The sequence below is a fragment of the Thermobia domestica genome, chromosome 16 (assembly GCF_964235325.1).
Source record: "Thermobia domestica chromosome 16, izTheDome1.hap1.1, whole genome shotgun sequence".
In the NCBI taxonomy this organism is placed as follows: domain Eukaryota; kingdom Metazoa; phylum Arthropoda; class Insecta; order Zygentoma; family Lepismatidae; genus Thermobia; species Thermobia domestica.
In genome coordinates, this window is record NC_137469.1 from 57,545,080 (window position 1) to 57,557,033 (window position 11,954).

The 11,954-nt window shown below is 38.0% G+C and overlaps 1 protein-coding gene across 1 annotated transcript in view; it reads right to left on the reverse strand.

Annotated features, from left to right (window-relative positions):
- LOC145673067 (protein Wnt-5b-like) overlaps window positions 1-9,708 on the reverse strand; it is a 756,220-nt gene extending 746,512 nt beyond the window's left edge. The window contains exon 1 of the mRNA XM_081742415.1: window positions 9,664-9,708. The gene's annotated coding sequence lies outside the window, so the exon portion shown is untranslated. The remainder of the gene's footprint in view (window positions 1-9,663) is intronic.
- Between the last annotated feature and the right edge of the window lie 2,246 nt (window positions 9,709-11,954).

Sequence of the window (11,954 nt, forward strand, 5' to 3'; positions counted from 1 at the left end):
TGTTTCGAAAACCGATCACAAGATGTTTAATTATATTCAGGTCCGGAGATTGAGTAGAGCGGGGAATGTGTTCAAAGTCATTCCGATGTTTCTCAAATCAGCTTGCAACAGCTCTAGCGATATGATTGGGCGCATTATCAATGCCAGGAAATGCGCAAAATGTAATATGGAGTCAATGCCCGTAAACAACATCTGGACCATAGGATAAACATGATCCTCTAAAATGTGACACGATCACGGGCAGTGGCATGACTGGTAAGTGTCACCGTAGGATACACATGATCCCCTAAAATGCGACATAATCACGGGCAGTGACGCGACTGGTGTCAGCATAGGATAAACATGATGCCCTAAAATGCGACATGATCACAGGTAATGACCCGACTGGGAAATGTCAGCATAGGATACATATGATTTCCTAAAATGCGACATGATCATAGGTAGTGGCGCGACTGGTAAGTGTCAACATAAGATACATCATCCTCTAAAATGCGACATAAAAATGAAATGAAATCTTTGAGTTTTACGTCCCGCGGTTATGCCGCTTAGGCTAAAGGAGACGGTGATGATGAGTAATGAATGAAATGGTGGAATGAATAAAGTGGGAGGAAACGGGAGAATCCCGAGAAAACCCACGCACACGATGTTTCTCCACCAAAATGTTCACTTGGCGGGGGCTGGGATCGAATCTGGGACCCCAAGCACCAGAGGTGAACGCTCTACCACTGAGCCACCGCGGCCCCCAAAATGCGACATAATCATGGACAATAACGTGACTGGTGTTAGCATAGGATAGACATGATTCCCTAAATTGCGACATGATCACGGGCAGTGACGCGACTTGCAAGTGTTAGCGTAGGATACACATAAACCACCTAAAATGTAACATGATCACGGGTAGTGACGCGAGTGGTGAGTGTTAATGCAGGTTCTACTGAAAACCAGGGTATTGCAGCCCACAGTATCACTGAACCGCTGCCATGTAGCACGGTTGGGCCTATTAGATAATAAAATTTATACAGTTAAACAGCGCTAAATTTCATAATAACTACATGCTACCAAGGGACGTCTTTTTGGACATGGCATGTCACTAAGGCTATGACTATACGAGGACGCGTTTCCGATGCATTACCCCCGCAGTGAACGCGACCTAGGTGTAATGAGTGAAATGGTGAAATGAAGAAAGTGGAAGGAAATGGGAGAACCCCGAGGAAACTTACGTATAAATTCTTTGTTCACTACAAAGCTCACTTGGCGCGAGCTGGGATCGAACCAATGACCCCATGCTTCAATGCTGAAATTTGAGTATGATGCAAGTATCGACAACTGGAGACACGAGATTAACAGTGTTGCCAATCCAACATACACTTGTATCTTCATAAATGATATGTCAAATTTACATTCATCTATTAAACAAGAACTTAGAATAACACATTTACTATTTGGTACTATTTCGTGTTACACATTAAGAACTCTACAATATCACAAATATTCACAAAGATCCAAAGTTTCGAGGCCTCTATAACAGTAATAACACAAGCAACACGGACGAGAATGCACATCCAAAGTATCTTTGAGTGAAATACTATGATAACGATGACTTTCTGATAAGTAGATACAAACTTACGAGGAAATAAAAGTTCGACTTTCTTCCAAAGGTTTTGTTCCGAAAAAGTACTTAGATAAGTGTATATCTAATCACATAGAAGATTTTTCAATGGACGTAATATCAAAGTGTTCCGGAGATGTGATAAACATAGGTAAAGTATGCAATATTGCTTAAAATCATGTAATTGCGAGAACTTATTGTAATTATAACTACCAAAAACTATTGTTGTAATGTTATAGAAGCAACGGGACGTTACATACAGTGCAAAAGATTCCCCCAAATATGTCATTTTAAGCAGTATTGTAATCTCTACCATTGGTTTGCATATCTCCGGAATCAGTGATGGAAGTGAGACGGTATGCGGTGGTATGTCATACCGCCTCTGATTCTTCGGTAATGAAGGCATACGTCTCTGGTTTTTCAATGATTGAAACATACCGTCACTGGAAAGTAGATGCTAAATACCTTTAATAAATCTATTTTTATACATAGTAATTGACGAATAGCTTTGCACGTATAAAAAATTCATTTCTTTTGTAGAAATAATTTCTAAGCTGACAACACCGACATCTTTTTCCTACCTTTTGTTTTTAAAATGAGATATCTGCAAAGAACTTCATCTTGTTCATATTTTGATGTTCCATATGTGTCTGTCTTCTTGCCTTAATACATATAGATGTCGCTTAATACATATAGATGTCGTGTTTTGAGCATTGGGGGATTTAAGGTGTGTCTGCTGTGGGGGGCGGACCTCCCGGAGGCTTGGAATATCCTCAGTCGTGTGAGGGTCCGGGAGTTTTCCCGCAAGAAATTGTTAAGATAAAAACTTGTTTTTGAGCATTTTCGTGTATAATTCTCTATATTATAAAATACGAGATTATTCTTTTAATTTTTTCACAAAGTTGTTGGCGGGAGATCAAAGTCTCTCCATGTCTCTTCCCCCCCCCCCGTAACTACAGAGAAGCTAACCAATGATTTTCAGTCATTATGTAAATAGAAATGCAATCTTTTAGGCAACACACCCTCACTGTACTTCAACATTTAGATAGCCGGTGTGTCGAGTCAAAATCGTAATTAAACATACCACCTCTGCTTTTTTCCCACTTAGAACTCTGTTTGGAATGATTTGAAAAATTGCTGTCAACATCATTATGAGCTTTGCGTCGTTTTAAACCAATTACGAAATAAGTCATATCATGGTCCATAGTATTTGACACTAACAAGTAAACCTTACGTTTGGGTGAATCGAGTTGCTGACTGAGACACATATGAAAAAGTAGTACTAAATGTGGTCAGAATTTCAGTGAAGTTGCAGGTGCGAAGCTCCAGGGGTTTAGGAGATACAACTACCAGAACATCACATGGAAGTACAGAATAGTCTTCATACAGTTGGAGGTAAAAACCCTGTAAGACCTCTTGTAACGACAAAAGGTGAATAACAAATATATGGGTACATATTACGACTAGGAGGGTCATATAGCAAGGGTATACCTGACGGCGGCCATCTTTAAATCCGCCATTTTTTATTAAGGTTAAGTTTTTAAAATAGGAATGGGGTGATGTGATACATGATTTAAGGCGCAAATTAACTTCACCATTGTTCTTCTGATTAAATTTGCGCCTAAAATCATGTATTACATGAACCTATTCCTATTTTAAGAACATAACCTTAATTCAAAATGGCGGATTTCAAGATGGCCCCCGTCAGGTATACCCTTATTATATGACTTCCCCCTAGTCCTAATATGTACCCATATATTTGTTATTCATCTTTTGTCTTACAGAGCTTTTACCTCCAACTGTATGAAGACTATTCTGTACTTCCATGTGATGTTCTGGTAGCTGTATCTCCTAAACCCGTGGAGCTTCGTACCTACAACTTCACTGAAATACTGACCACATTTAGTACTACTTTCTCATATGTGTCTCAGTCAGCAACTCGATTCACCCAAACGTAAGGTTTACTTGTAAGGTACTTTGCACCTGGTCGAAAATGTGTAACAGCTTCTTCAGGCCAATCATCCTGAGTGAGATTTCTCCTGGATTTTCCTCATTCCTTATAATAGTCCCAGGTCACTTTTTTCCTTCCCCATTCCTTTCTTCCTCTCCAATTCCCCGGGCAGTGGGATCGCACAGGGACATCATCCTTCATGGCCATAAATGCCAAAAGCCTAGAAATCTAATTCCTAATCCAAATCATACTAAGGTACTTTGAATTAGCATTCACTTGCATTATTATCTACTATTGTAGAGGTAGCGCTCACCTCTGGTGCGTGGGGTCCCTGGTTTAATTCTAGCTCGTGCCAAATGGACTTTCAGATGGATAAACACGTGGGTTTACTCGGGCTTCTCACGTTTCGTCCCACTCACTTCATTCCAACATTTCATAATCTTGGAACATTAAACTGAAAGATTTATTTTCATTTTATTGTAAAGCTCTGTAAAGTTTGGATATTAAAGTTCTGTAAAGTTTGGATATTAAAGCTCTGTAAAGTTTGGATATTATAGTGACATTATAGTGTATTTAGTTTGCAACACCGAATAATAACATAAATATGACACAGAAAGTTATTTTTTTAGTATGTAGATTTGAAATATGTAATAATCTGACGTAGTGCTATTTAGAAAAATGTATATCTTTATCTATGTGTTGTTGGTTAACACTGTTAACCTGGTGGTATTACGAAATATGTTAAACAATATCCACTTGTCGATATTTGAATTGTACAAAATTGCAGTGTTTATATACGAGTCAGTATTATGGGTAAAGTTCCGCGCACTAGAAGACGAAAGGAGATAGAATTTTCAAGACAAGACGAGATACCCTTAACTACTGACTCCTCAACATCCCTAGTTACGTACTGTAATCAGAAGCGGGTTAAGGCTTTTGCGGTCCTGGAGCCGATTATTTCAAGAGGGGCTCTATATTACGAATAAATTCCAGCGCATAAATTTTCTTTGCTACCTTCCACAGCCTCATAGGCTTATCGAAACACCAAGAACTATACTGTAATATTTTAAGCGCTCCAAATTTACAACAATTAGTTTAATTACATTCATTGTTAACAGTTAAACACCTTTACTGCAGTGTAACACATAAATGTCAAATACAGGCCAAATGGTCATCAGTCCCTGTAAACACAATAATAGGGTAAAGGAAGTTTGGAAAACCTCCTAGATTTGCTCTAAGTAATGACAGAGATATTTCAAAGGAATTATTACAAGCTAATAATTTGGTTTGTAATAGAGGCACAAAATAGCTCACTCCGTCACAAAATAAGTATTATGAAGACACTAGTGGAAGAAGACTTTTAAGTCTAGAGATACGGCGAGCGTAGCGAGCGGGGAAAAAATACTATGGGTCTGAAGCCTATAATATAATAAGTTGATTGCTATATTTTAGTATTCAAGAGGGATTTTGGGGGGCCCCTGAGCCTGGGGGCCCTGGAGCCTGAGTTCCATTGGCTTCGCCCTTAATCCTCTCCTGATTGTAATATTATATTGTAGAGAACTCCACGGACCGAATTTTTCGACCCAAGCGCAATCCAGCCCGAATATACCTAGGACCAGCCCAGCCCGAACCCGGAAAATTTTGAAGGTTTTTGGCCCGAGTCTAGCTGGTTCGATAACTTAAAAATTCTCGGCCCGAGCCCGGTCCAGCTCGATAAGCAAGCCGCTGTTAAGCAATACCAACTGTGAATACTGCATTATTCGTAATTCTTTTAATTTCACTTAACGTGCGCACAGACCTCAACTTAACGAATTTGACTTAATTACCATTTAACGAAAGTCAATAATTATTGAAGAACTGCAATTAATCGACCCGGGCCCGGCAAGACCCGAAAAGAAACCAGGAACCCCAAGCACGGCCCCGCCCCACCTGGTCCAAAGAAAGAGCGGAGTTGTCTCACTAGAGCTCTGCCTGTGCAGGCTATTATATTACAAGGCAAAGGGAAAAGCTAAGCTTACTCGTATTTGTCATAAATGCTGCTCCTCCAAAGAAGAACTTTCTAGAAATTTTTGTTGATGGAGATGCTGTGTTAACTTCGGAATCTATCGCCTGTATTGGGCGGGGTTGGTTTTGCAGGAAACACCAATCGTAATACTTAAATATACAAGATAAATTTCTTATTATGAATTTTGACTTTACAATGAAATCACTACACTGAAATACAACAGACTGTGAATGCATTCCTTACGAAGAAGAAGAAGAAGAAATATGATTTATACAGCACACAAAATTTCAATTAAGTAATTTATATTCTGATTTACGACGTATCAGGTTCTGTTTAATCTGAATGAAATATCATGTTAGTTTTTAAAGAGTTACAATGTATTACCATGTTCTTCTTATTAACTACAAATTATTCTGGAAATATATACATATTGTGAAGCCATTGTTCAGTAATGAGATTCTGTTGCAGTACATGTGGGAAATATGAAGCTCAAAGAATACCGCTGTCATGATTGTTAATCTTCATAAGACATTGAGAAAATAGTTCCCAGTTTATAAGCTCTTCCTGTGGTAACATGTTAGCTTCGATGCGGAAATCTGTGTTGATAGGCTCAAATAGAATGGAAATATAAATTCCTTAGTTTTAATGCTTTACGGTCATGCCTGCTAAAGATGACAGGAGACAATATGTCTTGGGAATAATTTTTAGAACAGACTATCTTTTTAACGTCCCACAATTATGCACCGAGGCTAAGGGAGACAGTGATAATAAGATGAATTAGTAGAATAATAGTAGAATGAAGAAAGTGGGGGAAAGGGGGGAACCTGGAACAAACTACACAGACACACACACGCACAAGTGTTTGTCCACCACAAAGACCATTTTGGACGGAGCTAGCAACGAACCAGGGACCCACACACCAGAAGTGAGCGCTCTTATCACTGGTACACCGTGGGTTCCTTCTGCGTTCATGTTCCAAATACAGGAAAATACTATTTTGTGGAAATAAATTAAAATATTTTACGAGATCACTAAAGTTTTCAATAATCGCATTTAAAAAGAAGAGCTTACGCATAATAAACTCAAATTATCTTATTTCTATTCCATTACTTAAGTTTCAAGCATGTCACCTGCGTTAAAAAAAAAAAAAAAAAAAAAAAAAAAAAAAAAAAAAACTGCCACAGACAAGTGACCAGGCTCGTTGCTAGGATGTGACGAGTGGAGTTCAGTTTCCTGCCACCACCTTTAACTCCGGAAATTTTCAGTTATTTGTTCTATATATAATGTATGTATGAATGTAAGCTAAACTCAGTTTGCTTTCCCCCGAAATAAAACTCTCGGCTTCCTTGTGTTAATGTTCTGGCTACGAGCCTGAATATTAGCAAATTTTAACCGAAAACTTTCTAAATATTGGCCCCATTATTGTTGATCTGTATCTTACTCGATCTCAATCTTTTCTTTTTAACATTTTAAAAATCAGAATGAGATTGGATTTCTGATTTTCTACTTCTTGCCACTGAAGAAATCCTACTTTCCCAAATTTTCGTTCAATTCATAACATTTTTTACACATTACAGATAGAAGTCAGATTATATTTGAGGGAAAATGCTCTATAAAATACACACAACATTATATGACAAAGTAAAGGATTGTAGTGAATAATTATAAATTTTGTTTCTTCTTTTTGTAGAACAAATACTAATCAGCAACATTAAAAACAACTACATTGATTCGAAATAATGAATATTTAAATTTTTAAAGCTACTTTCTTTTAGAATACACCGTCTATCCTACAAGCTGATTATTCTGTTTTCCATTTTTTTTAAACTTAGGCTGAAAAATTTCTATTTTACAAAACCAAGCGAAAATAAGAATATATTTTTTCTTGTTTTTTGAAAGAGCACAGGGAGAAAAGTGTCCTCGATGATTTTTCCAATTTTCGTAGCACGCCTGACATCTCTTGACACAAATTAGAACTAACTCAATATCCTCGTTGTGAAAAGTTCTGTGTAGGATTACTTTCCAGGCGCGAATGTTTCGTGGAAGTTTTTTTTTTTTTTTTTTTTCACGCGGGGTTGGTTGTTTGGTAATATGACGGATTTGAAAAGAAATCTTGTTAAATTTTGTTTTATAATCAACTTTCAGAAATTCAAATACAAAGGAAATAATATCTATAAATTAAATAAGATATACACAACTGTGAAAAATAATTTTAGGAATTCTAGAAGTGTTATTTGGTTACAAAAGTATAGTTCAAACTCAAATTCATCCTTTTCAAACCCATATCATCTCGCATCACCATCATCTACCGTCATCCAATTTCAGTACTATATGATACTCGTAACTAGATGTAAAACATCAGTATTCGCAACCTGAATTCTGTCATGCTCATAGTACTCTAAAACCTAATACAATGTATGCGCTTTTTCCCCTCTCTTACAATTTACTGAAATATGAAATAGAAGTAAACTTAAGTCTGATTCACTGACATTAGCGCTTACGAAGCATTGACCACGCGTGATCTGTACAGTACATCGGGTCCCATGAGCGCTATTTGTGGCTTTTTAAACCAGAGTTTCATACTTTTTAATTGAAAAATGGTAGCTTCCAAAATGCCTCCCGACGTTAGGCAAATACCGTAAAACCTGTGATCCAGCTAGTACCACACACACTAAACATTACTAAATCGTCTCAAGATAAAACTTGTAGGATTACCATGAAATTTATCCAGGCTCTAGAAGATTAGACATTAAGAATCGTATTCATTGATCGATGTGATGCATCCACCGGAAGTGGTAGAAATTAACACTTCCGGTTTTAACGTTGATCGCTACACGGTAAAAACGGTAACTGAGATAGCGAGAAGCGGCTTCTTGCAATCGATTAAGCACCCTAAGAACACATTTCGTCTCCAACTTTAATATGCTACTAAAACCGGACGGAAGCAATAGAAATTCACCTTGCTTCCGGTTTCAATATTGATCCACATAGGATAAAAACTAGTGAGAACTGATTTTTGGACTCGATTAAGTGTTCTAAGAATAGGTATAATATTCTCTCTTGACCCTCTATTCAAACCGGAAGTGGCAGAAATTAACCACTTCTGGTTTAAACGTTGATCACTATAAAATAAAAACTGTTATATATATATAGAGAAACGGTTTTCTGAAATCATTAAGAGTCCCCAAAATAAATTCCATCTCTATTCTAACCTCTGTACTAAAACCGCAAGTGATAGAAGCCTACTACCATTTCCCGTTTCAATATCAATTGAAAAAAAGATCACTGTGTACAAACCAAACTCTTTCGTGTGGTATACACGCGACACTGCTACTTGTTATACTATGTACTCCAGTATAGCCAAATAGAAAAAACGTGTATACTAAAAGTGCTTGTGATAACCAAGAGGCAAGGCCGCCCATATTGTAGTTTCCACGGGGGGCAAGTATAAGAGACATTTCAAATGTGGTCTCAAATTTTGCAGTAACTATTCTTTAAAAAAATCTATTAAGTTTTCGATCTTCCGAACTACAATTTCCTCTAGAGGGGGCGAGCGCCCCACCTTGCCTCCCTGATAGGGCGCCTTGAACAGAGGAACATAATTCTAGGATAAATGAAGGAAATAACCGATTTTATAACATACCGATTCCTCCATAGATGCGAAAATTATATACACAAATTGAAAAAAAAAATGCACTACCAGATCGTGAATGGAACCCAGGTCCCCAGTTGCACGGTAAACCAGAGACCCAGGTTTGATTCACAGTCCAGTCGTGCACTAATCATTCATTATATAGTGCTTAATATGAGTAGTATAGGAAGCAGTCGGTTTGCAACCTGAATTAAAGGATGGAGATCTCCTGCCTGACAGGCCAGAACAACAACATATAAAGTTGATGGTATGACAACGCATCTTCCAATTGAAATTCTATCATCCATCCTACCTCATAGTTTGGCTTAATATTTATGTGTTCTACTGCACATAAATTTTAACTCACAAAAGCATGTGGACTTACTAGAGAGCTGATTTAATTCTTTCATTCTTTTTATATCGTTTTATTTTAACATTAGTTCATGCAAAGAAATAAAAATACTTACCAGTTACCAGGAAACATTCATAATTATGTCATAGCAATAGCACTGTAAGGAAAGAAACAGAAAAAGGTATTAATTACAATATATTATTATTATTTTAGGGTAATATATAAATGATATAATCCTAATATACTGCAAAGGTATGTCATAAGTCTTGTAACATTTCGACGACTCAAACAGCAAGCATGTTTATACGCCGTAATCGGCTGTAAGTGCAAAGTTAAACTAGCCCAAGAGATAGTGTAGCAAGTGATCTATTTGACAAAGAGGCCTCCACTCTGCAAGTATTTGCAGTCACTTTTCTAGCGGCAGTGGCGATCAGTGCTTAACAACGTCTGATACATGAAGAGTTACTGTATGAATCCGAACTCAGGCATAACGCTGGAGTAATAACCCAAAACATTTATCTTGCAAAAGGGAAGCGTATAGAGGAACTTGGTTCCAGCAGAGGAACTTGCAACAGAGGAACTTGGTTCCAGAAATTTCGTGCTGGTTGTAGGAATGCGGAAGGTGAGTCAAGGTCTGGCCGCTTCAGGTTATAGATTCTAAGGTCATACGGCACGCCATTCGGGAAAATCCATCCACCAGCATACGACGGTTATCAAACCAACTCGACGTCCCTCAGTCCGTTGTAGTTAGGGGCGGATCCAGGGGGTGGCGATCGAGGCGATCGCCCTCCCAGAAGAGGAAACTTTCTTATTTTATATATATAAATAAAACCCATTACAAAGTTTGGAGCCCTTAAAAGTAGCAGTATGACAACTCACCGCCCCCACAGAAGTCGGTCCTGGATCCGCCCCTGGTTGTAGTGCGTCACCTTCACGAATTCGGGAAAACGATTAGAAGCTGCCGCATTGTGCCACATGAGTTGACCCCAGTTCAGGCCCAGAGGCGAGTGATGTGTGCCGACATACTGTTCTAAAATCCGCTTGGTGTGTTCCCTAAAACGGATTGTTACATTCAACAAAAAGTGGGTGTTTGTAAGGAAACCAAATGTGCAAGACAATGATTGGCCAAAAGTCAACTTCCAGAACCAGTCGTCAAACAGGACCATTTCGAGCATAAAGTAGGCTTTATGTGTAATGGAACTACAAGGGGGATTCGTTCCTATCGATCGTACGTCAATGCGAACAGTTCGAAAGGATGTATGCCGCACTACGTCAAATATATCATGCATTGGTTTGAACCGAAAGCGCGCCCTGCTGCAGCAGTCACGAACTCGAATTGATGTAACACTCAATATATGAGGCGTATAGTTTCTAAATCCGCCATCTCCAATTTTCAAAAAAAATGAGGTAAGTAGATTTACTGGTATTCCTTTCCATGCCCTACATGATGGTGAAAAGAGTTGTTTGAAATGTCGCCCCTCCACCCTCAATTACTGCTTTAAAGTTCAGGGTATTTTTCAAAAGCCGCCATCTCCACTCAGCAGTGTGTTTGTAAACCCGCCATCTCTATTCTATTTTATGCTATGTTATGAATTGAAGACAGACGTTAATGAAAAAAAGCTGCAAGATGTTGTTCAACTCCTAACGAAACACTTCGGGGAGAATTGGCGTGCTAATTCAAACTTAGCCATTCATGTTGATGCTGAAAAGAGACTGACTGCTTCAACAGAAGAAAGTGTAGATGAGGATTAGGCTGAATGCCAGTGTTTCGAACATGATTCTGATGAGAACTATATCTGAAAACAGTGTAAAGATCACTTTCAATCTTTTTCTTGTTGGTAAAGGTGGCATTTATTCCGAAGTTCGCATCCTGTTATGTCAGGCTATGTTAGGTTAGGTTAGGTCCCAATGGGTTAGATTAGGTTAGTGAGGTGAGGTTAAGTTAGCTTATGTGATGTTAGGAGACGATATTTCTAAACGGAATGAGAACCTCAGAACTTGACCCGTAAATGTATCTAACGTACTATGATTAGAGTTTCATTTTTTCCTTGTTTGTGCACATTATAATGTCACTTAACAAGTTAATATCGTTGTTTAGATTCAGTTTATCTCCATCTACTGTTCTGTTCTGAAATAGTTATCAGAAATTATAATAGTAATGATTTGGAAGCAAATAAACCCCAAAAAACTTAAGTACGTTTGTTTCAAAGTCCTCCATCTCCAAAAGTTGTTTTCAAAATCCGCCATCTCCAAACTGCTTTCTGCAATAACCGAGAAATGGGATGAGAGAGATTTTTGTCATTTGGTAGTTTTAATCAATGTCCAGAAAGCAGTAAAGTATTTATAAAAAGAAAATTTTATCTCACATAATCTCTGAGTTATCAGTTTTTCCTGTTTTTCTCGAAG